At 44.0% G+C, this 22,734-nt stretch overlaps 57 non-coding genes across 57 annotated transcripts; 27 read left to right on the top strand and 30 right to left on the bottom strand.

Moving 5' to 3' along the window:
* Positions 1–201: 201 nt before the first annotated feature.
* Positions 202–290, bottom strand: Trnay-gua. The gene is given in 2 exon segments: positions 202–237; positions 254–290. It is a non-coding gene; the product is annotated as a tRNA-Tyr (tRNA).
* Positions 291–538: 248 nt separating this feature from the next.
* Positions 539–610, top strand: Trnaq-cug. Its single transcript has one exon. It is a non-coding gene; the product is annotated as a tRNA-Gln (tRNA).
* Positions 611–968: 358 nt separating this feature from the next.
* Trnay-gua lies at positions 969–1,057 on the bottom strand. The gene is given in 2 exon segments: positions 969–1,004; positions 1,021–1,057. It is a non-coding gene; the product is annotated as a tRNA-Tyr (tRNA).
* A 248-nt stretch (positions 1,058–1,305) lies between these two features.
* On the top strand, positions 1,306–1,377 carry Trnaq-cug. Its single transcript has one exon. It is a non-coding gene; the product is annotated as a tRNA-Gln (tRNA).
* A 358-nt stretch (positions 1,378–1,735) lies between these two features.
* Trnay-gua lies at positions 1,736–1,824 on the bottom strand. The gene is given in 2 exon segments: positions 1,736–1,771; positions 1,788–1,824. It is a non-coding gene; the product is annotated as a tRNA-Tyr (tRNA).
* A 248-nt stretch (positions 1,825–2,072) lies between these two features.
* On the top strand, positions 2,073–2,144 carry Trnaq-cug. Its single transcript has one exon. It is a non-coding gene; the product is annotated as a tRNA-Gln (tRNA).
* A 358-nt stretch (positions 2,145–2,502) lies between these two features.
* On the bottom strand, positions 2,503–2,591 carry Trnay-gua. Its single transcript is given in 2 exon segments — positions 2,503–2,538; positions 2,555–2,591. It is a non-coding gene; the product is annotated as a tRNA-Tyr (tRNA).
* A 248-nt stretch (positions 2,592–2,839) lies between these two features.
* On the top strand, positions 2,840–2,911 carry Trnaq-cug. Its single transcript has one exon. It is a non-coding gene; the product is annotated as a tRNA-Gln (tRNA).
* A 358-nt stretch (positions 2,912–3,269) lies between these two features.
* Trnay-gua lies at positions 3,270–3,358 on the bottom strand. Its single transcript is given in 2 exon segments — positions 3,270–3,305; positions 3,322–3,358. It is a non-coding gene; the product is annotated as a tRNA-Tyr (tRNA).
* Positions 3,359–3,588: 230 nt separating this feature from the next.
* On the top strand, positions 3,589–3,661 carry Trnaq-cug. Its single transcript has one exon. It is a non-coding gene; the product is annotated as a tRNA-Gln (tRNA).
* Positions 3,662–4,029: 368 nt separating this feature from the next.
* Trnay-gua lies at positions 4,030–4,120 on the bottom strand. Its single transcript is given in 2 exon segments — positions 4,030–4,066; positions 4,084–4,120. It is a non-coding gene; the product is annotated as a tRNA-Tyr (tRNA).
* Positions 4,121–4,373: 253 nt separating this feature from the next.
* Positions 4,374–4,445, top strand: Trnaq-cug. The gene has a single exon. It is a non-coding gene; the product is annotated as a tRNA-Gln (tRNA).
* A 358-nt stretch (positions 4,446–4,803) lies between these two features.
* Positions 4,804–4,892, bottom strand: Trnay-gua. The gene is given in 2 exon segments: positions 4,804–4,839; positions 4,856–4,892. It is a non-coding gene; the product is annotated as a tRNA-Tyr (tRNA).
* A 248-nt stretch (positions 4,893–5,140) lies between these two features.
* On the top strand, positions 5,141–5,212 carry Trnaq-cug. Its single transcript has one exon. It is a non-coding gene; the product is annotated as a tRNA-Gln (tRNA).
* A 358-nt stretch (positions 5,213–5,570) lies between these two features.
* On the bottom strand, positions 5,571–5,659 carry Trnay-gua. The gene is given in 2 exon segments: positions 5,571–5,606; positions 5,623–5,659. It is a non-coding gene; the product is annotated as a tRNA-Tyr (tRNA).
* Positions 5,660–5,908: 249 nt separating this feature from the next.
* Trnaq-cug lies at positions 5,909–5,980 on the top strand. Its single transcript has one exon. It is a non-coding gene; the product is annotated as a tRNA-Gln (tRNA).
* A 358-nt stretch (positions 5,981–6,338) lies between these two features.
* Positions 6,339–6,427, bottom strand: Trnay-gua. The gene is given in 2 exon segments: positions 6,339–6,374; positions 6,391–6,427. It is a non-coding gene; the product is annotated as a tRNA-Tyr (tRNA).
* A 248-nt stretch (positions 6,428–6,675) lies between these two features.
* Positions 6,676–6,747, top strand: Trnaq-cug. The gene has a single exon. It is a non-coding gene; the product is annotated as a tRNA-Gln (tRNA).
* Positions 6,748–7,105: 358 nt separating this feature from the next.
* On the bottom strand, positions 7,106–7,194 carry Trnay-gua. Its single transcript is given in 2 exon segments — positions 7,106–7,141; positions 7,158–7,194. It is a non-coding gene; the product is annotated as a tRNA-Tyr (tRNA).
* A 248-nt stretch (positions 7,195–7,442) lies between these two features.
* Trnaq-cug lies at positions 7,443–7,514 on the top strand. Its single transcript has one exon. It is a non-coding gene; the product is annotated as a tRNA-Gln (tRNA).
* A 358-nt stretch (positions 7,515–7,872) lies between these two features.
* Trnay-gua lies at positions 7,873–7,961 on the bottom strand. Its single transcript is given in 2 exon segments — positions 7,873–7,908; positions 7,925–7,961. It is a non-coding gene; the product is annotated as a tRNA-Tyr (tRNA).
* Positions 7,962–8,209: 248 nt separating this feature from the next.
* Positions 8,210–8,281, top strand: Trnaq-cug. Its single transcript has one exon. It is a non-coding gene; the product is annotated as a tRNA-Gln (tRNA).
* Positions 8,282–8,639: 358 nt separating this feature from the next.
* Positions 8,640–8,728, bottom strand: Trnay-gua. The gene is given in 2 exon segments: positions 8,640–8,675; positions 8,692–8,728. It is a non-coding gene; the product is annotated as a tRNA-Tyr (tRNA).
* Positions 8,729–8,978: 250 nt separating this feature from the next.
* Trnaq-cug lies at positions 8,979–9,050 on the top strand. The gene has a single exon. It is a non-coding gene; the product is annotated as a tRNA-Gln (tRNA).
* A 360-nt stretch (positions 9,051–9,410) lies between these two features.
* On the bottom strand, positions 9,411–9,500 carry Trnay-gua. Its single transcript is given in 2 exon segments — positions 9,411–9,446; positions 9,463–9,500. It is a non-coding gene; the product is annotated as a tRNA-Tyr (tRNA).
* Positions 9,501–9,751: 251 nt separating this feature from the next.
* Trnaq-cug lies at positions 9,752–9,825 on the top strand. Its single transcript has one exon. It is a non-coding gene; the product is annotated as a tRNA-Gln (tRNA).
* A 366-nt stretch (positions 9,826–10,191) lies between these two features.
* Trnay-gua lies at positions 10,192–10,280 on the bottom strand. Its single transcript is given in 2 exon segments — positions 10,192–10,227; positions 10,244–10,280. It is a non-coding gene; the product is annotated as a tRNA-Tyr (tRNA).
* A 251-nt stretch (positions 10,281–10,531) lies between these two features.
* Trnaq-cug lies at positions 10,532–10,603 on the top strand. Its single transcript has one exon. It is a non-coding gene; the product is annotated as a tRNA-Gln (tRNA).
* Positions 10,604–10,964: 361 nt separating this feature from the next.
* Positions 10,965–11,054, bottom strand: Trnay-gua. The gene is given in 2 exon segments: positions 10,965–11,001; positions 11,018–11,054. It is a non-coding gene; the product is annotated as a tRNA-Tyr (tRNA).
* A 252-nt stretch (positions 11,055–11,306) lies between these two features.
* Positions 11,307–11,378, top strand: Trnaq-cug. Its single transcript has one exon. It is a non-coding gene; the product is annotated as a tRNA-Gln (tRNA).
* A 360-nt stretch (positions 11,379–11,738) lies between these two features.
* Positions 11,739–11,830, bottom strand: Trnay-gua. Its single transcript is given in 2 exon segments — positions 11,739–11,775; positions 11,793–11,830. It is a non-coding gene; the product is annotated as a tRNA-Tyr (tRNA).
* A 250-nt stretch (positions 11,831–12,080) lies between these two features.
* Trnaq-cug lies at positions 12,081–12,152 on the top strand. Its single transcript has one exon. It is a non-coding gene; the product is annotated as a tRNA-Gln (tRNA).
* A 362-nt stretch (positions 12,153–12,514) lies between these two features.
* Positions 12,515–12,606, bottom strand: Trnay-gua. The gene is given in 2 exon segments: positions 12,515–12,550; positions 12,568–12,606. It is a non-coding gene; the product is annotated as a tRNA-Tyr (tRNA).
* A 252-nt stretch (positions 12,607–12,858) lies between these two features.
* Trnaq-cug lies at positions 12,859–12,930 on the top strand. Its single transcript has one exon. It is a non-coding gene; the product is annotated as a tRNA-Gln (tRNA).
* A 360-nt stretch (positions 12,931–13,290) lies between these two features.
* Positions 13,291–13,379, bottom strand: Trnay-gua. The gene is given in 2 exon segments: positions 13,291–13,327; positions 13,344–13,379. It is a non-coding gene; the product is annotated as a tRNA-Tyr (tRNA).
* Positions 13,380–13,628: 249 nt separating this feature from the next.
* Trnar-ucu lies at positions 13,629–13,701 on the top strand. The gene has a single exon. It is a non-coding gene; the product is annotated as a tRNA-Arg (tRNA).
* Positions 13,702–14,068: 367 nt separating this feature from the next.
* Trnay-gua lies at positions 14,069–14,157 on the bottom strand. The gene is given in 2 exon segments: positions 14,069–14,104; positions 14,121–14,157. It is a non-coding gene; the product is annotated as a tRNA-Tyr (tRNA).
* A 248-nt stretch (positions 14,158–14,405) lies between these two features.
* On the top strand, positions 14,406–14,477 carry Trnaq-cug. Its single transcript has one exon. It is a non-coding gene; the product is annotated as a tRNA-Gln (tRNA).
* Positions 14,478–14,836: 359 nt separating this feature from the next.
* On the bottom strand, positions 14,837–14,925 carry Trnay-gua. Its single transcript is given in 2 exon segments — positions 14,837–14,872; positions 14,889–14,925. It is a non-coding gene; the product is annotated as a tRNA-Tyr (tRNA).
* Positions 14,926–15,175: 250 nt separating this feature from the next.
* Positions 15,176–15,247, top strand: Trnaq-cug. Its single transcript has one exon. It is a non-coding gene; the product is annotated as a tRNA-Gln (tRNA).
* A 361-nt stretch (positions 15,248–15,608) lies between these two features.
* Trnay-gua lies at positions 15,609–15,698 on the bottom strand. Its single transcript is given in 2 exon segments — positions 15,609–15,644; positions 15,661–15,698. It is a non-coding gene; the product is annotated as a tRNA-Tyr (tRNA).
* Positions 15,699–15,948: 250 nt separating this feature from the next.
* Trnaq-cug lies at positions 15,949–16,021 on the top strand. The gene has a single exon. It is a non-coding gene; the product is annotated as a tRNA-Gln (tRNA).
* A 363-nt stretch (positions 16,022–16,384) lies between these two features.
* Positions 16,385–16,473, bottom strand: Trnay-gua. Its single transcript is given in 2 exon segments — positions 16,385–16,420; positions 16,437–16,473. It is a non-coding gene; the product is annotated as a tRNA-Tyr (tRNA).
* Positions 16,474–16,724: 251 nt separating this feature from the next.
* Trnaq-cug lies at positions 16,725–16,796 on the top strand. The gene has a single exon. It is a non-coding gene; the product is annotated as a tRNA-Gln (tRNA).
* Positions 16,797–17,154: 358 nt separating this feature from the next.
* Trnay-gua lies at positions 17,155–17,244 on the bottom strand. The gene is given in 2 exon segments: positions 17,155–17,191; positions 17,208–17,244. It is a non-coding gene; the product is annotated as a tRNA-Tyr (tRNA).
* Positions 17,245–17,934: 690 nt separating this feature from the next.
* On the bottom strand, positions 17,935–18,023 carry Trnay-gua. Its single transcript is given in 2 exon segments — positions 17,935–17,970; positions 17,987–18,023. It is a non-coding gene; the product is annotated as a tRNA-Tyr (tRNA).
* Positions 18,024–18,276: 253 nt separating this feature from the next.
* On the top strand, positions 18,277–18,348 carry Trnaq-cug. Its single transcript has one exon. It is a non-coding gene; the product is annotated as a tRNA-Gln (tRNA).
* A 359-nt stretch (positions 18,349–18,707) lies between these two features.
* Positions 18,708–18,796, bottom strand: Trnay-gua. The gene is given in 2 exon segments: positions 18,708–18,743; positions 18,760–18,796. It is a non-coding gene; the product is annotated as a tRNA-Tyr (tRNA).
* A 251-nt stretch (positions 18,797–19,047) lies between these two features.
* On the top strand, positions 19,048–19,119 carry Trnaq-cug. The gene has a single exon. It is a non-coding gene; the product is annotated as a tRNA-Gln (tRNA).
* A 361-nt stretch (positions 19,120–19,480) lies between these two features.
* On the bottom strand, positions 19,481–19,572 carry Trnay-gua. The gene is given in 2 exon segments: positions 19,481–19,516; positions 19,535–19,572. It is a non-coding gene; the product is annotated as a tRNA-Tyr (tRNA).
* A 250-nt stretch (positions 19,573–19,822) lies between these two features.
* Trnaq-cug lies at positions 19,823–19,894 on the top strand. The gene has a single exon. It is a non-coding gene; the product is annotated as a tRNA-Gln (tRNA).
* A 359-nt stretch (positions 19,895–20,253) lies between these two features.
* Positions 20,254–20,342, bottom strand: Trnay-gua. Its single transcript is given in 2 exon segments — positions 20,254–20,289; positions 20,306–20,342. It is a non-coding gene; the product is annotated as a tRNA-Tyr (tRNA).
* A 685-nt stretch (positions 20,343–21,027) lies between these two features.
* Trnay-gua lies at positions 21,028–21,117 on the bottom strand. Its single transcript is given in 2 exon segments — positions 21,028–21,063; positions 21,080–21,117. It is a non-coding gene; the product is annotated as a tRNA-Tyr (tRNA).
* A 251-nt stretch (positions 21,118–21,368) lies between these two features.
* On the top strand, positions 21,369–21,441 carry Trnaq-cug. The gene has a single exon. It is a non-coding gene; the product is annotated as a tRNA-Gln (tRNA).
* Positions 21,442–21,802: 361 nt separating this feature from the next.
* On the bottom strand, positions 21,803–21,891 carry Trnay-gua. Its single transcript is given in 2 exon segments — positions 21,803–21,838; positions 21,855–21,891. It is a non-coding gene; the product is annotated as a tRNA-Tyr (tRNA).
* Positions 21,892–22,140: 249 nt separating this feature from the next.
* Trnaq-cug lies at positions 22,141–22,215 on the top strand. Its single transcript has one exon. It is a non-coding gene; the product is annotated as a tRNA-Gln (tRNA).
* A 360-nt stretch (positions 22,216–22,575) lies between these two features.
* On the bottom strand, positions 22,576–22,664 carry Trnay-gua. Its single transcript is given in 2 exon segments — positions 22,576–22,611; positions 22,628–22,664. It is a non-coding gene; the product is annotated as a tRNA-Tyr (tRNA).
* Between the last annotated feature and the right edge of the window lie 70 nt (positions 22,665–22,734).

Genomic DNA, 22,734 nt, shown 5'->3' with positions numbered 1-22,734 from the left:
GTAATGCCTGTAAGAGCAAGCAATTTTACGATAATTCGGAGAAATATCATTATCCTACGAAGGCTAAGAATCCCATGATTATCAACTAGCTATTACAAGCTGAGCAAATGAATTTCCTTTAAAATAGGTTTAAAACATAGGGAGGTTCTGACCGAGTGGGCATGCTCTGGAGCCTCTTTGCTCCTGAGATTAGAAAAACAGTCCTCTGGGCCGGATTTGAACCAGCGACCTATGGATAACTGTGAATCCTCCACTACAGTCCACCGCTCTACCAACTGAGCTACCAGAGGCTCTGCATACTTTCCTGTTCGTTCTGATTGCTTTACGTCCGTCCCTGTCTTTCGTTTCCACACACTGCTACTCAGCGCGCCCATATAGACGCACAGGAAATGCAGTCATCGGCTGCAACTGCAAACATTGCCCAGATTAAGTTTTATAATGCTCGATCGTGTCAATTAGGTTAAAAAATGCAAGTAGGAAGTGTCTGAAGTACGTCAGAATACTGCTAAATGTATTTACGCGTCCCATATTCGTGTCTGGTTCCATGGTGTAACGGTTAGCACTCTGGACTCTGAATCCAGCGATCCGAGTTCGAATCTCGGTGGAACCTTCGTTTAGTCTAAATTTTCTGTAATAAGCGTTTCTCGCCGAGGAAGTATCAGCGATAGGCTCAGGGATTTAGTTTCTACGTTTGTGTTAAAAACGAGACGTCTATGAAACGGCTGAATATTGGTGCGACGATGTGACCTATATAGCACATTAAACGAGTAATGCCTGTAAGAGCAAGCAATTTTACGATAATTCGGAGAAATATCATTATCCTACGAAGGCTAAGAATCCCATGATTATCAACTAGCTATTACAAGCTGAGCAAATGAATTTCCTTTAAAATAGGTTTAAAACATAGGGAGGTTCTGACCGAGTGGGCATGCTCTGGAGCCTCTTTGCTCCTGAGATTAGAAAAACAGTCCTCTGGGCCGGATTTGAACCAGCGACCTACGGATAACTGTGAATCCTCCACTACAGTCCACCGCTCTACCAACTGAGCTACCAGAGGCTCTGCATACTTTCCTGTTCGTTCTGATTGCTTTACGTCCGTCCCTGTCTTTCGTTTCCACACACTGCTACTCAGCGCGCCCATATAGACGCACAGGAAATGCAGTCATCGGCTGCAACTGCAAACATTGCCCAGATTAAGTTTTATAATGCTCGATCGTGTCAATTAGGTTAAAAAATGCAAGTAGGAAGTGTCTGAAGTACGTCAGAATACTGCTAAATGTATTTACGCGTCCCATACTCGTGTCTGGTTCCATGGTGTAACGGTTAGCACTCTGGACTCTGAATCCAGCGATCCGAGTTCGAATCTCGGTGGAACCTTCGTTTAGTCTAAATTTTCTGTAATAAGCGTTTCTCGCCGAGGAAGTATCAGCGATAGGCTCAGGGATTTAGTTTCTACGTTTGTGTTAAAAACGAGACGTCTATGAAACGGCTGAATATTGGTGCGACGATGTGACCTATATAGCACATTAAACGAGTAATGCCTGTAAGAGCAAGCAATTTTACGATAATTCGGAGAAATATCATTATCCTACGAAGGCTAAGAATCCCATGATTATCAACTAGCTATTACAAGCTGAGCAAATGAATTTCCTTTAAAATAGGTTTAAAACATAGGGAGGTTCTGACCGAGTGGGCATGCTCTGGAGCCTCTTTGCTCCTGAGATTAGAAAAACAGTCCTCTGGGCCGGATTTGAACCAGCGACCTATGGATAACTGTGAATCCTCCACTACAGTCCACCGCTCTACCAACTGAGCTACCAGAGGCTCTGCATACTTTCCTGTTCGTTCTGATTGCTTTACGTCCGTCCCTGTCTTTCGTTTCCACACACTGCTACTCAGCGCGCCCATATAGACGCACAGGAAATGCAGTCATCGGCTGCAACTGCAAACATTGCCCAGATTAAGTTTTATAATGCTCGATCGTGTCAATTAGGTTAAAAAATGCAAGTAGGAAGTGTCTGAAGTACGTCAGAATACTGCTAAATGTATTTACGCGTCCCATACTCGTGTCTGGTTCCATGGTGTAACGGTTAGCACTCTGGACTCTGAATCCAGCGATCCGAGTTCGAATCTCGGTGGAACCTTCGTTTAGTCTAAATTTTCTGTAATAAGCGTTTCTCGCCGAGGAAGTATCAGCGATAGGCTCAGGGATTTAGTTTCTACGTTTGTGTTAAAAACGAGACGTCTATGAAACGGCTGAATATTGGTGCGACGATGTGACCTATATAGCACATTAAACGAGTAATGCCTGTAAGAGCAAGCAATTTTACGATAATTCGGAGAAATATCATTATCCTACGAAGGCTAAGAATCCCATGATTATCAACTAGCTATTACAAGCTGAGCAAATGAATTTCCTTTAAAATAGGTTTAAAACATAGGGAGGTTCTGACCGAGTGGGCATGCTCTGGAGCCTCTTTGCTCCTGAGATTAGAAAAACAGTCCTCTGGGCCGGATTTGAACCAGCGACCTATGGATAACTGTGAATCCTCCACTACAGTCCACCGCTCTACCAACTGAGCTACCAGAGGCTCTGCATACTTTCCTGTTCGTTCTGATTGCTTTACGTCCGTCCCTGTCTTTCGTTTCCACACACTGCTACTCAGCGCGCCCATATAGACGCACAGGAAATGCAGTCATCGGCTGCAACTGCAAACATTGCCCAGATTAAGTTTTATAATGCTCGATCGTGTCAATTAGGTTAAAAAATGCAAGTAGGAAGTGTCTGAAGTACGTCAGAATACTGCTAAATGTATTTACGCGTCCCATACTCGTGTCTGGTTCCATGGTGTAACGGTTAGCACTCTGGACTCTGAATCCAGCGATCCGAGTTCGAATCTCGGTGGAACCTTCGTTTAGTCTAAATTTTCTGTAATAAGCGTTTCTCGCCGAGGAAGTATCAGCGATAGGCTCAGGGATTTAGTTTCTACGTTTGTGTTAAAAACGAGACGTCTATGAAACGGCTGAATATTGGTGCGACGATGTGACCTATATAGCACATTAAACGAGTAATGCCTGTAAGAGCAAGCAATTTTACGATAATTCGGAGAAATATCATTATCCTACGAAGGCTAAGAATCCCATGATTATCAACTAGCTATTACAAGCTGAGCAAATGAATTTCCTTTAAAATAGGTTTAAAACATAGGGAGGTTCTGACCGAGTGGGCATGCTCTGGAGCCTCTTTGCTCCTGAGATTAGAAAAACAGTCCTCTGGGCCGGATTTGAACCAGCGACCTATGGATAACTGTGAATCCTCCACTACAGTCCACCGCTCTACCAACTGAGCTACCAGAGGCTCTGCATACTTTCCTGTTCGTTCTGATTGCTTTACGTCCGTCCCTGTCTTTCGTTTCCACACACTGCTACTCAGCGCGCCCATATAGACGCACAGGAAATGCAGTCATCGGCTGCAACTGCAAACATTGCCCAGATTAAGTTTTATAATGCTCGATCGTGGCAAGTAGGAAGTGTCTGAAGTACGTCAGAATACTGCTAAATGTATTTACGCGTCCCATACTCGTGTCTGGGTCCATGGTGTAAACGGTTAGCACTCTGGACTCTGAATCCAGCGATCCGAGTTCGAATCTCGGTGGAACCTTCGTTTAGTCTAAATTTTCTGTAATAAGCGTTTCTCGCCGAGGAAAGTATCAGCGATAGGCTCAGGGATTTAGTTTCTACGTTTGTGTTAAAAACGAGACGTCCTATGAAACGGCTGGAATATTGGTGCGACGATGTGACCTATATAGCACATTAAACGAGTTAATGCCTGTAAGAGCAAGCAATTTTACGATAATTCGGAGAAATATCATTATCCTACGAAGGCTAAGAAATCCCATGATTATCAACTAGCTATTACAAGCTGAGCAAATGAATTTCCTTTAAAATAGGTTTAAAACATAGGGAGGTTTCTGACCCGAGTGGGGCATGCTCTGGGAGCCTCTTTGCTCCTGAGATTAGAAAAAACAGTCCTCTGGGCCGGATTTGAACCAGCGGACCTATGGATTAACTGTGAATCCTCCACTACAGTCCACCGCTCTACCAACTGAGCTACCAGAGGCTCTGCATACTTTCCCTGTTCGTTCTGATTGCTTTACGTCCGTCCCTGTCTTTCGTTTCCACACACTGCTACTCAGCGCCGCCCATATAGACGGCACAGGAAATGCAGTACATCGGCTGCAACTGCAAACACTTGCCCAGATTAAGTTTTATAATGCTCGATCGTGTCAATTAGGTTAAAAAATGCAAGTAGGAAGTGTCTGAAGTACGTCAGAATACTGCTAAATGTATTTACGCGTCCCATACTCGTGTCTGGTTCCATGGTGTAACGGTTAGCACTCTGGACTCTGAATCCAGCGATCCGAGTTCGAATCTCGGTGGAACCTTCGTTTAGTCTAAATTTTCTGTAATAAGCGTTTCTCGCCGAGGAAGTATCAGCGATAGGCTCAGGGATTTAGTTTCTACGTTTGTGTTAAAAACGAGACGTCTATGAAACGGCTGAATATTGGTGCGACGATGTGACCTATATAGCACATTAAACGAGTAATGCCTGTAAGAGCAAGCAATTTTACGATAATTCGGAGAAATATCATTATCCTACGAAGGCTAAGAATCCCATGATTATCAACTAGCTATTACAAGCTGAGCAAATGAATTTCCTTTAAAATAGGTTTAAAACATAGGGAGGTTCTGACCGAGTGGGCATGCTCTGGAGCCTCTTTGCTCCTGAGATTAGAAAAACAGTCCTCTGGGCCGGATTTGAACCAGCGACCTATGGATAACTGTGAATCCTCCACTACAGTCCACCGCTCTACCAACTGAGCTACCAGAGGCTCTGCATACTTTCCTGTTCGTTCTGATTGCTTTACGTCCGTCCCTGTCTTTCGTTTCCACACACTGCTACTCAGCGCGCCCATATAGACGCACAGGAAATGCAGTCATCGGCTGCAACTGCAAACATTGCCCAGATTAAGTTTTATAATGCTCGATCGTGTCAATTAGGTTAAAAAATGCAAGTAGGAAGTGTCTGAAGTACGTCAGAATACTGCTAAATGTATTTACGCGTCCCATACTCGTGTCTGGTTCCATGGTGTAACGGTTAGCACTCTGGACTCTGAATCCAGCGATCCGAGTTCGAATCTCGGTGGAACCTTCGTTTAGTCTAAATTTTCTGTAATAAGCGTTTCTCGCCGAGGAAGTATCAGCGATAGGCTCAGGGATTTAGTTTCTACGTTTGTGTTAAAAACGAGACGTCTATGAAACGGCTGAATATTGGTGCGACGATGTGACCTATATAGCACATTAAACGAGTAATGCCTGTAAGAGCAAGCAATTTTACGATAATTCGGAGAAATATCATTATCCTACGAAGGCTAAGAATCCCATGATTATCAACTAGCTATTACAAGCTGAGCAAATGAATTTCCTTTAAAATAGGTTTAAAACATAGGGAGGTTCTGACCGAGTGGGCATGCTCTGGAGCCTCTTTGCTCCTGAGATTAGAAAAACAGTCCTCTGGGCCGGATTTGAACCAGCGACCTATGGATAACTGTGAATCCTCCACTACAGTCCACCGCTCTACCAACTGAGCTACCAGAGGCTCTGCATACTTTCCTGTTCGTTCTGATTGCTTTACGTCCGTCCCTGTCTTTCGTTTCCACACACTGCTACTCAGCGCGCCCATATAGACGCACAGGAAATGCAGTCATCGGCTGCAACTGCATAACATTGCCCAGATTAAGTTTTATAATGCTCGATCGTGTCAATTAGGTTAAAAAATGCAAGTAGGAAGTGTCTGAAGTACGTCAGAATACTGCTAAATGTATTTACGCGTCCCATACTCGTGTCTGGTTCCATGGTGTAACGGTTAGCACTCTGGACTCTGAATCCAGCGATCCGAGTTCGAATCTCGGTGGAACCTTCGTTTAGTCTAAATTTTCTGTAATAAGCGTTTCTCGCCGAGGAAGTATCAGCGATAGGCTCAGGGATTTAGTTTCTACGTTTGTGTTAAAAACGAGACGTCTATGAAACGGCTGAATATTGGTGCGACGATGTGACCTATATAGCACATTAAACGAGTAATGCCTGTAAGAGCAAGCAATTTTACGATAATTCGGAGAAATATCATTATCCTACGAAGGCTAAGAATCCCATGATTATCAACTAGCTATTACAAGCTGAGCAAATGAATTTCCTTTAAAATAGGTTTAAAACATAGGGAGGTTCTGACCGAGTGGGCATGCTCTGGAGCCTCTTTGCTCCTGAGATTAGAAAAACAGTCCTCTGGGCCGGATTTGAACCAGCGACCTATGGATAACTGTGAATCCTCCACTACAGTCCACCGCTCTACCAACTGAGCTACCAGAGGCTCTGCATACTTTCCTGTTCGTTCTGATTGCTTTACGTCCGTCCCTGTCTTTCGTTTCCACACACTGCTACTCAGCGCGCCCATATAGACGCACAGGAAATGCAGTCATCGGCTGCAACTGCAAACATTGCCCAGATTAAGTTTTATAATGCTCGATCGTGTCAATTAGGTTAAAAAATGCAAGTAGGAAGTGTCTGAAGTACGTCAGAATACTGCTAAATGTATTTACGCGTCCCATACTCGTGTCTGGTTCCATGGTGTAACGGTTAGCACTCTGGACTCTGAATCCAGCGATCCGAGTTCGAATCTCGGTGGAACCTTCGTTTAGTCTAAATTTTCTGTAATAAGCGTTTCTCGCCGAGGAAGTATCAGCGATAGGCTCAGGGATTTAGTTTCTACGTTTGTGTTAAAAACGAGACGTCTATGAAACGGCTGAATATTGGTGCGACGATGTGACCTATATAGCACATTAAACGAGTAATGCCTGTAAGAGCAAGCAATTTTACGATAATTCGGAGAAATATCATTATCCTACGAAGGCTAAGAATCCCATGATTATCAACTAGCTATTACAAGCTGAGCAAATGAATTTCCTTTAAAATAGGTTTAAAACATAGGGAGGTTCTGACCGAGTGGGCATGCTCTGGAGCCTCTTTGCTCCTGAGATTAGAAAAACAGTCCTCTGGGCCGGATTTGAACCAGCGACCTATGGATAACTGTGAATCCTCCACTACAGTCCACCGCTCTACCAACTGAGCTACCAGAGGCTCTGCATACTTTCCTGTTCGTTCTGATTGCTTTACGTCCGTCCCTGTCTTTCGTTTCCACACACTGCTACTCAGCGCGCCCATATAGACGCACAGGAAATGCAGTCATCGGCTGCAACTGCAAACATTGCCCAGATTAAGTTTTATAATGCTCGATCGTGTCAATTAGGTTAAAAAATGCAAGTAGGAAGTGTCTGAAGTACGTCAGAATACTGCTAAATGTATTTACGCGTCCCATACTCGTGTCTGGTTCCATGGTGTAACGGTTAGCACTCTGGACTCTGAATCCAGCGATCCGAGTTCGAATCTCGGTGGAACCTTCGTTTAGTCTAAATTTTCTGTAATAAGCGTTTCTCGCCGAGGAAGTATCAGCGATAGGCTCAGGGATTTAGTTTCTACGTTTGTGTTAAAAACGAGACGTCTATGAAACGGCTGAATATTGGTGCGACGATGTGACCTATATAGCACATTAAACGAGTAATGCCTGTAAGAGCAAGCAATTTTACGATAATTCGGAGAAATATCATTATCCTACGAAGGCTAAGAATCCCATGATTATCAACTAGCTATTACAAGCTGAGCAAATGAATTTCCTTTAAAATAGGTTTAAAACATAGGGAGGTTCTGACCGAGTGGGCATGCTCTGGAGCCTCTTTGCTCCTGAGATTAGAAAAACAGTCCTCTGGGCCGGATTTGAACCAGCGACCTATGGATAACTGTGAATCCTCCACTACAGTCCACCGCTCTACCAACTGAGCTACCAGAGGCTCTGCATACTTTCCTGTTCGTTCTGATTGCTTTACGTCCGTCCCTGTCTTTCGTTTCCACACACTGCTACTCAGCGCGCCCATATAGACGCACAGGAAATGCAGTCATCGGCTGCAACTGCAAACATTGCCCAGATTAAGTTTTATAATGCTCGATCGTGTCAATTAGGTTAAAAAATGCAAGTAGGAAGTGTCTGAAGTACGTCAGAATACTGCTAAATGTATTTACGCGTCCCATACTCGTGTCTGGTTCCATGGTGTAACGGTTAGCACTCTGGACTCTGAATCCAGCGATCCGAGTTCGAATCTCGGTGGAACCTTCGTTTAGTCTAAATTTTCTGTAATAAGCGTTTCTCGCCGAGGAAGTATCAGCGATAGGCTCAGGGATTTAGTTTCTACGTTTGTGTTAAAAACGAGACGTCTATGAAACGGCTGAATATTGGTGCGACGATGTGACCTATATAGCACATTAAACGAGTAATGCCTGTAAGAGCAAGCAATTTTACGATAATTCGGAGAAATATCATTATCCTACGAAGGCTAAGAATCCCATGATTATCAACTAGCTATTACAAGCTGAGCAAATGAATTTCCTTTAAAATAGGTTTAAAACATAGGGAGGTTCTGACCGAGTGGGCATGCTCTGGAGCCTCTTTGCTCCTGAGATTAGAAAAACAGTCCTCTGGGCCGGATTTGAACCAGCGACCTATGGATAACTGTGAATCCTCCACTACAGTCCACCGCTCTACCAACTGAGCTACCAGAGGCTCTGCATACTTTCCTGTTCGTTCTGATTGCTTTACGTCCGTCCCTGTCTTTCGTTTCCACACACTGCTACTCAGCGCGCCCATATAGACGCACAGGAAATGCAGTCATCGGCTGCAACTGCAAACATTGCCCAGATTAAGTTTTATAATGGCTCGATCGTGTCAATTAGGTTAAAAAAATGCAAGTAGGAAGTGTCTGAAGTACGTCAGAATACTGCTAAATGTATTTACGCGTCCCATACTCGTGTCTGGTTCCATGGTGTAACGGTTAGCACTCTGGACTCTGAATCCAGCGATCCGAGTTCGAATCTCGGTGGAACCTTCGTTTAGTCTAAATTTTCTGTAATAAGCGTTTCTCGCCGAGGAAGTATCAGCGATAGGCTCAGGGATTTAGTTTTCTACGTTTGTGTTAAAAACGAGACGTCTATGAAACGGCTGAATATTGGTGCGACGATGTGACCTATATAGCCACATTAAACGAGTAATGCCTGTAAGAGCAAGCAATTTTACGATAATTCGGAGAAATATCATTATCCTACGAAGGCTAAGAATCCCATGATTATCAACTAGCTATTACAAGCTGAGCAAATGAATTTCCTTTAAAATAGGTTTAAAACATAGGGAGGTTCTGACCGAGTGGGCATGCTCTGGAGCCTCTTTGCTCCTGAGATTAGAAAAACAGTCCTCTGGGCCGGATTTGAACCAGCGACCTATGGATAACTGTGAATCCTCCACTACAGTCCACCGCTCTTACCAACTGAGCTACCAGAGGCTCTGCATACTTTCCTGTTCGTTCTGATTGCTTTACGTCCGTCCCTGTCTTTCGTTTCCACACACTGCTACTCAGCGCGCCCCATATAGACGCACAGGAAAATGCAGTCATCGGCTGCAACTGCAAACATTGCCCAGATTAAGTTTTATAATGCTCGATCGTGTCAATTAGGTTAAAAAAATGCAAGTAGGAAGTGTCTGAAGTACGTCAGAATACTGCTAAATGTATTTACGCGTCCCATACTCGTGTCTGGTTCCATGGTGTAACGGTTAGCACTCTGGACTCTGAATCCAGCGATCCGAGTTTCCGAATCTCGGTGGAACCTTCGTTTAGTCTAAATTTTCTGTAATAAGCGTTTCTCGCCGAGGAAGTATCAGCGATAGGCTCAGGGATTTAGTTTCTACGTTTGTGTTAAAAACGAGACGTCTATGAAACGGCTGAATATTGGGTGCGACGATGTGACCTATATAGCACATTAAACGAGTAATGCCTGTAAGAGCAAGCAATTTTACGATAATTCGGAGAAATATCAATATCCTTATCCTACGAAGGCTAAGAATCCCATGATTATCAACTAGCTATTACAAGCTGAGCAAATGAATTTCCTTTAAAATAGGTTTAAAACATAGGGAGGTTCTGACCGAGTGGGCATGCTCTGGAGCCTCTTTGCTCCTGAGATTAGAAAAAACAGTCCTCTGGGCCGGATTTGAACCAGCGACCTATGGATAACTGTGAATCCTCCACTACAGTCCACCGCTCTACCAACTGAGCTACCAGAGGCCTCTGCATACTTTCCTGTTCGTTCTGATTGCTTTACGTCCGTCCCTGTCTTTCGTTTTCCACACACTGCTACTCAGCGCGCCCATATAGACGCACAGGAAATGCAGTCATCGGCTGCAACTGCAAACATTGCCCAGATTAAGTTTTATAATGCTCGATCGTGTCAATTAGGTTAAAAAATGCAAGTAGGAAGTGTCTGAAGTACGTCAGAATACTGCTAAATGTATTTACGCGTCCCCATACTCGTGTCTGGTTCCATGGTGTAACGGTTAGCACTCTGGACTCTGAATCCAGCGATCCGAGTTCGAATCTCGGTGGAACCTTCGTTTAGTCTAAATTTTCTGTAATAAGCGTTTCTCGCCGAGGAAGTGATCAGCGATAGGCTCAGGGATTTAGTTTCTACGTTTGTGTTAAAAACGAGACGTCTATGAAACGGCTGAATATTGGTGCGACGATGTGACCTATATAGCACATTAAACGAGTAATGCCTGTAAGAGCAAGCAATTTTACGATAATTCGGAGAAAATATCATTATCCTACGAAGGCTAAGAATCCCATGATTATCAACTAGCTATTACAAGCTGAGCAAATGAATTTCCTTTAAAATAGGTTTAAAACATAGGGAGGTTCTGACCGAGTGGGCATGCTCTGGAGCCTCTTTGCTCCTGAGATTAGAAAAAACAGTCCTCTGGGCCGGATTTGAACCAGCGACCTATGGGATAACTGTGAATCCTCCACTACAGTCCACCGCTCTACCAACTGAGCTACCAGAGGCTCTGCATACTTTCCTGTTCGTTCTGATTGCTTTACGTCCGTCCCTGTCTTTCGTTTTCCACACACTGCTACTCAGCGCGCCCATATAGACGCACAGGAAATGCAGTCATCGGCTGCAACTGCAAAACATTGCCCAGATTAAGTTTTATAATGCTCGATCGTGTCAATTAGGTTAAAAAAATGCAAGTAGGAAGTGTCTGAAGTACGTCAGAATACTGCTAAAATGTATTTACGCGTCCCATACTCGTGTCTGGTTCCATGGTGTAACGGTTAGCACTCTGGACTCTGAATCCAGCGATCCGAGTTCGAATCTCGGTGGAACCTTCGTTTAGTCTAAATTTTCTGTAATAAGCGTTTCTCGCCGAGGAAGTATCAGCGATAGGCTCAGGGATTTAGTTTCTACGTTTGTGTTAAAAACGAGACGTCTATGAAACGGCTGAATATTGGTGCGACGATGTGACCTATATAGCACATTAAACGAGTAATGCCTGTAAGAGCAAGCAATTTTACGATAATTCGGAGAAATATCATTATCCTACGAAGGCTAAGAATCCCATGATTATCAACTAGCTATTACAAGCTGAGCAAATGAATTTCCTTTAAAATAGGTTTTAAAACATAGGGAGGTTCTGACCGGAGTGGGCATGCTCTGGAGCCTCTTTGCTCCTGAGATTAGAAAAACAGTCCTCTGGGCCGGATTTGAACCAGCGAACCTATGGATAACCTGTGAATCCTCCACTACAGTCCACCGCCTCTACCAACTGAGCTACCAGAGGCTCTGCATACTTTCCTGTTCGTTCTGATTGCTTTACGTCCGCTCCCTGTCTTTCGTTTCCACACACTGCTACTCAGCGCGCCCATATAGACGCACAGGAAATGCAGTCATCGGCTGCAACTGCAAACATTGCCCAGATTAAGTTTTATAATGCTCGATCGTGTCAATTAGGTTAAAAAAATGCAAGTAGGAAGTGTCTGAAGTACGTCAGAATACTGCTAAATGTATTTACGCGTCCCATACTCGTGTCTGGTTCCATGGTGTAACGGTTAGCACTCTGGACTCTGAATCCAGCGATCCGAGTTCGAATCTCGGTGGAACCTTCGTTTAGTCTAAATTTTCTGTAATAAGCGTTTCCTCGCCGAGGAAGTATCAGCGATAGGCTCAGGGATTTAGTTTCTACGTTTGTGTTAAAAAAACGAGACGTCTATGAAACGGCTGAATATTGGTGCGACGATGTGACCTATATAGCACATTAAACGAGTAATGCCTGTAAGGAGCAAGCAATTTTACGATAATTCGGAGAAATATCATTATCCTACGAAGGCTAAGAATCCCATGATTATCAACTAGCTATTACAAGCTGAGCAAATGAATTTCCTTTAAAATAGGTTTAAAACATAGGGAGGTTCTGACCGAGTGGGCATGCTCTGGAGCCTCTTTGCTCCTGAGATTAGAAAAACAGTCCTCTGGGCCGGATTTGAACCAGCGACCTATGGATAACTGTGAATTCCTCCACTACAGTCCCACCGCTCTACCAACTGAGCTACCAGGAGGCTCTGCATACTTTCCTGTTCGTTCTGATTGCTTTACGTCCGTCCCTGTCTTTTCGTTTCCACACACTGCTACTCAGCGCGCCCATATAGACGCACAGGAAATGCAGTCATCGGCTGCAACTGCAAACATTGCCCAGATTAAGGTTTTATAATGCTCGATCGTGGTCAATTAGGTTAAAAAAATGCAAGTAGGAAGTGTCTGAAGTACGTCAGAATACTGCTAAATGTATTTACGCGTCCCATACTCGTGTCTGGTTCCATGGTGTAACGGTTAGCACTCTGGACTCTGAATCCAGCGATCCGAGTTCGAATCTCGGTGGAACCTTCGTTTAGTCTAAATTTTCTGTAATTAAGCGTTTTCTCGCCGAGGAAGTATCAGCGATAGGCTCAGGGATTTAGTTTCTACGTTTGTGTTAAAAACGAGACGTCTATGAAACGGCTGAATATTGGTGCGACGATGTGACCTATATAGCACATTAAACGAGTAATGCCTGTAAGAGCAAGCAATTTTACGATAATTCGGAGAAATATCATTATCTACGAAGGCTAAGAATCCCATGATTTATCAACTAGCTATTACAAGCTGAGCAAATGAATTTCCTTTAAAATAGGTTTAAAACATAGGGAGGTTCTGACCGAGTGGGCATGCTCTGGAGCCTCTTTGCTCCTGAGATTAGAAAAACAGTCCTCTGGGCCGGATTTGAACCAGCGACCCTATGGATAACTGTGAATCCTCCACTACAGTCCACCGCTCTACAACTGAGCTACCAGAGGCTCTGCATACTTTCCTGTTCGTTCTGATTGCTTTACGTCCGTCCCTGTCTTTCGTTTCCACACACTGCTACTCAGCGCGCCCATATAGACGCACAGGAAATGCAGTCATCGGCTGCAACTGCAAACATTGCCCAGATTAAGTTTTATAATGCTCGATCGTGTCAATTAGGTTAAAAAAATGCAAGTAGGAAGTGTCTGAAGTACGTCAGAATACTGCTAAATGTATTTACGCGTCCCATACTCGTGTCTGGTTCCATGGTGTAACGGTTAGCACTCTGGACCTCTGAATCCAGCGATCCGAGTTCGAATCTCGGTGGAACCTTCGTTTAGTCTAAAATTTTTCTGTAATAAGCGTTTCTCTCCGCCGAGGAAGTATCAGCGATAGGCTCAGGGATTTAGTTTCTACGTTTGTGTTAAAAACGAGACGTCTATTGAAAACGGCTGAATATTGGTGCGGACGATGTGACCTATATAGCACATTAAACGAGTAATGCCTGTAAGAGCAAAGCAATTTTACGATAATTCGGAGAAATATCATTATCCTACGAAGGCTAAGAATCCCATGATTATCAACTAGCTATTACAAGCTGAGCAAATGAATTTCCTTTAAAATAGGTTTAAAACATAGGGAGGTTCTGACCGAGTGGGCATGCTCTGGAGCCTCTTTGCTCCTGAGATTAGAAAAACAGTCCTCTGGGCCGGATTTGAACCAGCGACCTATGGATAACTGTGAATCCTCCACTACAGTCCACCGCTCTACCAACTGAGCTACCAGAGGCTCTGCATACTTTCCTGTTCGTTCTGATTGCTTTACGTCCGTCCCTGTCTTTCGTTTCCACACACTGCTACTCAGCGCGCCCATATAGACGCACAGGAAATGCAGTCATCGGCTGCAACTGCAAACATTGCCCAGATTAAGTTTTATAATGCTCGATCGTGTCAATTAGGTTAAAAAATGCAAGTAGGAAGTGTCTGAAGTACGTCAGAATACTGCTAAATGTATTTACGCGTCCCATACTCGTGTCTGGTTCCATGGTGTAACGGTTAGCACTCTGGACTCTGAATCCAGCGATCCGAGTTCGAATCTCGGTGGAACCTTCGTTTAGTCTAAATTTTCTGTAATAAGCGTTTCTCGCCGAGGAAGTATCAGCGATAGGCTCAGGGATTTAGTTTCTACGTTTGTGTTAAAAACGAGACGTCTATGAAAACGGCTGAATATTGGTGCGACGATGTGACCTATATAGCACATTAAACGAGTAATGCCTGTAAGAGCAAGCAATTTTACGATAATTCGGAGAAATATCATTATCCTACGAAGGCTAAGAATCCCATGATTATCAACTAGCTATTACAAGCTGAGCAAATGAATTTCCTTTAAAATAGGTTTAAAACATAGGGAGGTTCTGACCGAGTGGGCATGCTCTGGAGCCTCTTTGCTCCTGAGATTAGAAAAACAGTCCTCTGGGCCGGATTTGAACCAGCGACCTATGGATAACTGTGAATCCTCCACTACAGTCCACCGCTCTACCAACTGAGCTACCAGAGGCTCTGCATACTTTCCTGTTCGTTCTGATTGCTTTACGTCCGTCCCTGTCTTTCGTTTCCACACACTGCTACTCAGCGCGCCCATATAGACGCACAGGAAATGCAGTCATCGGCTGCAACTGCAAACATTGCCCAGATTAAGTTTTTATAATGCTCGATCCGTGTCAATTAGGTTAAAAAATGCAAGTAGGAAGTGTCTGAAGTACGTCAGAATACTGCTAAATGTATTTACGCGTCCCATACTCGTGTCTGGTTCCATGGTGTAACGGTTAGCACTCTGGACTCTGAATCCAGCGATCCGAGTTCGAATCTCGGTGGAACCTTCGTTTAGTCTAAATTTTCTGTAATAAGCGTTTCTCGCCGAGGAAGTATCAGCGATAGGCTCAGGGATTTAGTTTCTACGTTTGTGTTAAAAACGAGACGTCCTATGAAACGGCTGAATATTGGTGCGACGATGTGACCTATATAGCACATTAAACGAGTAATGCCTGTAAGAGCAAGCAATTTTACGATAATTCGGAGAAATATCATTATCCTACGAAGGCTAAGAATCCCATGATTATCAACTAGCCTATTACAAGCTGAGCAAATGAATTTCCTTTAAAATAGGTTTAAAACATAGGGAGGTTCTGACCGAGTGGGCATGCTCTGGAGCCTCTTTGCTCCTGAGATTAGAAAAAACAGTCCTCTGGGCCGGATTTGAACCAGCGACCTATGGATAACTGTGAATCCTCCACTACAGTCCACCCGCTCTACCAACTGAGCTACCAGAGGCTCTGCATACTTTCCTGTTCGTTCTGATTGCTTTACGTCCGTCCCCTGTCTTTCGTTTCCACACACTGCTACTCAGCGCGCCCATATAGACGCACAGGAAATGCAGTCATCGGCTGCAACTGCAAACATTGCCCAGATTAAGTTTTATAATGCTCGATCGTGGTCAATTAGGTTAAAAAATGCAAGTAGGAAGTGTCTGAAGTACGTCAGAATACTGCTAAATGTATTTACGCGTCCCATACTCGTGTCTGGTTCCATGGTGTAAACGGTTAGCACTCTGGACTCTGAATCCAGCGATCCGAGTTCGAATCTCGGTGGAACCTTCGTTTAGTCTAAATTTTTCTGTAATAAGCGTTTCTCGCCGAGGAAGTATCAGCGATAGGCTCAGGGATTTAGTTTCTACGTTTGTGTTAAAAAACGAGACGTCTATGAAACGGCTGAATATTGGTGCGACGATGTGACCTATATAGCACATTAAACGAGTAATGCCTGTAAGAGCAAGCAATTTTACGATAATTCGGAGAAATATCATTATCCCTACGAAGGCTAAGAATCCCATGATTATCAACTAGCTATTACAAGCTGAGCAAATGAATTTCCTTTAAAATAGGTTTAAAACATAGGGAGGTTCTGACCGAGTGGGCATGCTCTGGAGCCTCTTTGCTCCTGAGATTAGAAAAAACAGTCCCTCTGGGCCGGATTTGAACCAGCGACCTATGGATAACTGTGAATCCTCCACTACAGTCCACCGCTCTACCAACTGAGCTACCAGAGGCTCTGCATACTTTTCCTGTTCGTTCTGATTGCTTTACGTCCGTCCCCTGTCTTTCGTTTCCACACACTGCTACTCAGCGCGCCCATATAGACGCACAGGAAATGCAGTCATCGGCTGCAACTGCAAACATTGCCCAGATTAAGTTTTATAATGCTCGATCGTGTCAATTAGGTTAAAAAAATGCAAGTAGGAAGTGTCTGAAGTACGTCAGAATACTGCTAAATGTATTTACGCGTCCCATACTCGTGTCTGGTTCCATGGTGTAACGGTTAGCACTCTGGACTCTGAATCCAGCGATCCGAGTTCGAATCTCGGTGGAACCTTCGTTTAGTCTAAATTTTCTGTAATAAGCGTTTCTCGCCGAGGAAGTATCAGCGATAGGCTCAGGATTTAGTTTCTACGTTTGTGTTAAAAACGAGACGTCTATGAAACGGCTGAATATTGGTGCGACGATGTGACCTATATAGCACATTAAACGAGTAATGCCTGTAAGAGCAAGCAATTTTACGATAATTCGGAGAAATATCATTATCCTACGAAGGCTAAGAATCCCATGATTATCAACTAGCTATTACAAGCTGAGCAAATGAATTTCCTTTAAAAATAGGTTTAAAACATAGGGAGGTTCTGACCGAGTGGGCATGCTCTGGAGCCTCTTTGCTCCTGAGATTAGAAAAACAGTCCTCTGGGCCCGGATTTGAACCAGCGACCTATGGATAACTGTGAATCCTCCACTACAGTCCACCGCTCTACCAACTGAGCTACCAGAGGCTCTGCATACTTTCCTGTTCGTTCTGATTGCTTTACGTCCGTCCCTGTCTTTCGTTTCCACACACTGCTACTCAGCGCGCCCATATAGACGCACAGGAAATGCAGTCATCGGCTGCAACTGCAAACATTGCCCCAGATTAAGTTTTATAATGCTCGATCGGTGTCAATTAGGTTAAAAAAATGCAAGTAGGAAGTGTCTGAAGTACGTCAGAATACTGCTAAATGTATTTACGCGTCCCATACTCGTGTCTGGTTTCCATGGTGTAACGGTTAGCACTCTGGACCTCTGAATCCAGCGATCCGAGTTCGAATCTCGGTGGAACCTTCGTTTAGTCTAAATTTTCTGTAATAAGCGTTTCTCGCCGAGGAAGTATCAGCGATAGGCTCAGGGATTTAGTTTCTCTACGTTTGTGTTAAAAACGAGACGTCTATGAAAACGGCTGAATATTGGTGCGACGATGTGACCTATATAGCACATTAAACGAGTAATGCCTGTAAGAGCAAGCAATTTTACGATAATTCGGAGAAATATCATTATCCTACGAAGGCTAAGAATCCCATGATTATCAACTAGCTATTACAAGCTGAGGCAAATGAATTTCCTTTAAAATAGGTTTAAAACATTAGGGAGGTTCTGACCGAGTGGGGCATGCTCTGGAGCCTCTTTGCTCCTGAGATTAGAAAAAACAGTCCTCTGGGCCGGATTTGAACCAGCGACCTATGGATAACTGTGAATCCTCCACTACAGTCCACCGCTCTACCAACTGAGCTACCAGAGGCTCTGCATACTTTCCTGTTCGTTCTGATTGCTTTACGTCCGTCCCCTGTCTTTCGTTTCCACACACTGCTACTCAGCGCGCCCATATAGGACGCACAGGAAATGCAGTCATCGGCTGCAACTGCAAACATTGCCCAGATTAAGTTTTATAATGCCCTCGATCGTGTCAATTAGGTTAAAAAATGCAAGTAGGAAGTGTCTGAAGTACGTCAGAATACTGCTAAATGTATTTACGCGTCCCATACTCGTGTCCTGGTTCCATGGTGTAACGGTTAGCACTCTGGACTCTGAATCCAGCGATCCGAGTTCGAATCTCGGTGGAACCTTCGTTTAGTCTAAATTTTCTGTAATAAGCGTTTCTCGCCGAGGAAGTATCAGCGATAGGCTCAGGGATTTAGTTTCTACGTTTGTGTTAAAAACGAGACGTCTATGAAACGGCTGAATATTGGTGCGACGATGTGACCTATATAGCACATTAAACGAGTAATGCCTGTAAGAGCAAGCAATTTTACGATAATTCGGAGAAATATCATTATCCTACGAAGGCTAAGAATCCCATGATTATCAACTAGCTATTACAAGCTGAGCAAATGAATTTCCTTTAAAATAGGTTTAAAACATAGGGAGGTTCTGACCGAGTGGGCATGCTCTGGAGCCTCTTTGCTCCTGAGATTAGAAAAAACAGTCCTCTGGGCCGGATTTGAACCAGCGACCTATGGATAACTGTGAATCCTCCACTACAGTCCACCGCTCTACCAACTGAGCTACCAGAGGCTCTGCATACTTTCCTGTTTCGTTCTGATTGCTTTACGTCCGTCCCTGTCTTTCGTTTCCACACACTGCTACTCAGCGCGCCCATATAGACGCACAGGAAATGCAAGTCATCGGCTGCAACTGCAAACATTGCCCAGATTAAGTTTTATAATGCTCGGATCGTGTCAATTAGGTTAAAAAATGCAAGTAGGAAGTGTCTGAAGTACGTCAGAATACTGCTAAATGTATTTACGCGTCCCATACTCGTGTCTGGTTCCATGGTGTAACGGTTAGCACTCTGGACTCTGAATCCAGCGATCCGAGTTCGAATCTCGGTGGAACCTTCGTTTAGTCTAAATTTTCTGTAATAAGGCGTTTCTCGCCGAGGAAGTATCAGCGATAGGCTCAGGGATTTAGTTTCTACGTTTGTGTTAAAAACGAGACGTCTATGAAACGGCTGAATATTGGTGCGACGATGTGACCTATATAGCACATTAAACGAGTAATGCCTGTAAGAGCAAGCAATTTTACGATAATTCGGAGAAATATCATTATCCTACGAAGGCTAAGAATCCCATGATTATCAACTAGCTATTACAAGCTGAGCAAATGAATTTCCTTTAAAATAGGTTTAAAACATAGGGAGGTTCTGACCGAGGTGGGCATGCTCTGGAGCCTCTTTGCTCCTGAGATTAGAAAAAACAGTCCTCTGGGCCGGATTTGAACCAGCGACCTATGGATAAACTGTGAAATCCTCCACTACAGTCCACCGCTCTACCAACTGAGCTACCCAGAGGCTCTGCATACTTTCCTGTTCGTTCTGATTGCTTTACGTCCGTCCCCTGTCTTTCGTTTCCACACACTGCTACTCAGCGCGCCCATATAGACGCACAGGAAATGCAGTCATCGGCCTGCAACTGCAAACATTGCCCAGATTAAGTTTTATAATGCTCGATCGTGTCAATTAGGTTAAAAAATGCAAGTAGGAAGTGTCTGAAGTACGTCAGAATACTGCTAAATGTATTTACGCGTCCCATACTCGTGTCTGGTTCCATGGTGTAACGGTTAGCACTCTGGACTCTGAATCCAGCGATCCGAGTTCGAATCTCGGTGGAACCTTCGTTTAGTCTAAATTTTCTGTAATAAGCGTTTCTCGCCGAGGAAGTATCAGCGATAGGCTCAGGGATTTAGTTTCTACGTTTGTGTTAAAAACGAGACGTCTATGAAACGGCTGAATATTGGTGCGACGATGTGACCTATATAGCACATTAAACGAGTAATGCCTGTAAGAGCAAGCAATTTTACGATAATTCGGAGAAATATCATTATCCTACGAAGGCTAAGAATCCCATGATTATCAACTAGCTATTACAAGCTGAGCAAATGAATTTCCTTTAAAATAGGTTTAAAACATAGGGAGGTTCTGACCGAGTGGGCATGCTCTGGAGCCTCTTTGCTCCTGAGATTAGAAAAAACAGTCCTCTGGGCCGGATTTGAACCAGCGACCTATGGATAACTGTGAATCCTCCACTACAGTCCACCGCTCTACCAACTGAGCTACCAGAGGCTCTGCATACTTTCCTGTTCGTTCTGATTGCTTTACGTCCGTCCCCTGTCTTTCGTTTCCACACACTGCTACTCAGCGCGCCCATATAGACGCACAGGAAATGCAGTCATCGGCTGCAACTGCAAACATTGCCCAGATTAAGTTTTATAATGCTCGATCGTGTCAATTAGGTTAAAAAAATGCAAGTAGGAAGTGTCTGAAGTACGTCAGAATACTGCTAAATGTATTTACGCGTCCCATACTCGTGTCTGGTTCCATGTGTAACGGTTAGCACTCTGGACTCTGAATCCAGCGATCCGAGTTCGAATCTCGGTGGAACCCTTCGTTTAGTCTAAATTTTCTGTAATAAGCGTTTCTCGCCGAGGAAGTATCAGCGATAGGCTCAGGGATTTAGTTTCTACGTTTGTGTTAAAAACGAGGACGTCCTATGAAACGGCTGAATATTGGTGCGACGATGTGACCTATATAGCACATTAAACGAGTAATGCCTGTAAGAGCAAGCAATTTTACGATAATTCGGAGAAATATCATTATCCTACGAAGGCTAAGAATCCCATGATTATCAACTAGCTATTACAAGCTGAGCAAATGAATTTCCTTTAAAATAGGTTTAAAAACATAGGGAGGTTTCTGACCGAGTGGGCATGCTCTGGAGCCTCTTTGCTCCTGAGATTAGAAAAAACAGTCCTCTGGGCCGGATTTGAACCAGCGACCTATGGATAACTGTGAATCCTCCACTACAGTCCACCGCTCTACCAACTGGAGCTACCAGAGGCTCTGCATACTTTCCTGTTCGTTCTGATTGCTTTACGTCCGTCCCTGTCTTTCGTTTCCACACACTGCTACTCAGCGCGCCCATATAGACGCACAGGAAATGCAGTCATCGGCTGCAACTGCAAACATTGCCCAGATTAAGTTTTATAATGCACGATCGTGTCAATTAGGTTAAAAAATGCAAGTAGGGAAGTGTCTGAAGTACGTCAGAATACTGCTAAATGTATTTTAACGCGTCCCATACTCGTGTCTGGTTCCATGGTGTAAACGGTTAGCACTCTGGACTCTGAATCCAGCGATCCGAGTTCGAATCTCGGTGGAACCTTCGTTTAGTCTAAATTTTCTGTAATAAGCGTTTTCCGCCGAGGAAGTATCAAGCGATAGGCTCAGGGATTTAGTTTCTACGTTTGTGTTAAAAAACGAGACGTCCTATGAAACGGCTGAATATTGGTGCGACGATGTGACCTATATAGCACATTAACGAGTAATGCCTGTAAGAGCAAGCAATTTTACGATAATTCGGAGGAAATATCATTATCCTACGAAGGCTAAGAATCCCATGATTATCAACTAGCTATTACAAGCTGAGCAAATGAATTTCCTTTAAAATAGGTTTAAAACATAGGGAGGTTCTGACCGAGTGGGCATGCTCTGAGCCTCTTTGGCTCCTGAGATTAGAAAAACAGTCCTCTGGGCCGGATTTGAACCAGCGACCTATGGATAACTGTGAATCCTCCACTACAGTCCACCGCTCTACCAACTGAGCTACCAGAGGCTCTGCATACTTTCCTGTTCGTTCTGATTGCTTTACGTCCGTCCCTGTCTTTCGTTTCCACACACTGCTACTCAGCGCGCCCATTAGACGCACAGGAAATGCCAGTCATCGGCTGCAACTGCAAACATTGCCCAGATTAAGTTTTTATAATGCTCGATCGTGTCAATTAGGTTAAAAAAATGCAAGTAGGAAGTGTCTGAAGTACGTCAGAATACTGCTAAATGTATTTACGGTCCCATACTCGTGTCTGGTTCCATGGTGGTAACGGTTTAGCACTCTGGACTCTGAATCCAGCGAATCCGAGTTCGAATCTCGGTGGAACCTTCGTTTAGTCTAAATTTTTCTGTAATAAGCGTTTCTCGCCGAGGAAGTATCAGCGATAGGCTCAGGGATTTAGTTTCTACGTTTGTGTTAAAAACGAGACGTCTATTGAAACGGCTGAATATTGGTGCGACGATTGACCTATATAGCACATTAAACGAGTAATGCCTGTAAGAGCAAGCAATTTTACGATAATTCGGAGAAATATCATTATCCTACGAAGGCTAAGAATCCCATGATTATCAACCTAGCTATTACAAGCTGAGCAAATGAATTTCCTTTAAAATAGGTTTAAAACATAGGGAGGTTCTGACCGAGTGGGCATGCTCTGGAGCCTCTTTGCTCCTGAGATTAGAAAAACAGTCCTCTGGGCCGGATTTGAACCAGCGACCTATGGATAACTGTGAATCCTCCACTACAGTCCACCGCTCTACCAACTGAGCTACCAGAGGCTCTGCATACTTTCCTGTTCGTTCTGATTGCTTTACGTCCGTCCCTGTCTTTCGTTTCCACACACTGCTA

The sequence above is a fragment of the Schistocerca americana genome, unplaced genomic scaffold, assembly GCF_021461395.2.
Source record: "Schistocerca americana isolate TAMUIC-IGC-003095 unplaced genomic scaffold, iqSchAmer2.1 HiC_scaffold_204, whole genome shotgun sequence".
Taxonomy (NCBI): Eukaryota; Metazoa; Arthropoda; class Insecta; order Orthoptera; family Acrididae; genus Schistocerca; species Schistocerca americana.
Note: the sequence above shows the minus strand (reverse complement) of the source record. Positions and strands in the feature narration are given on the sequence as shown.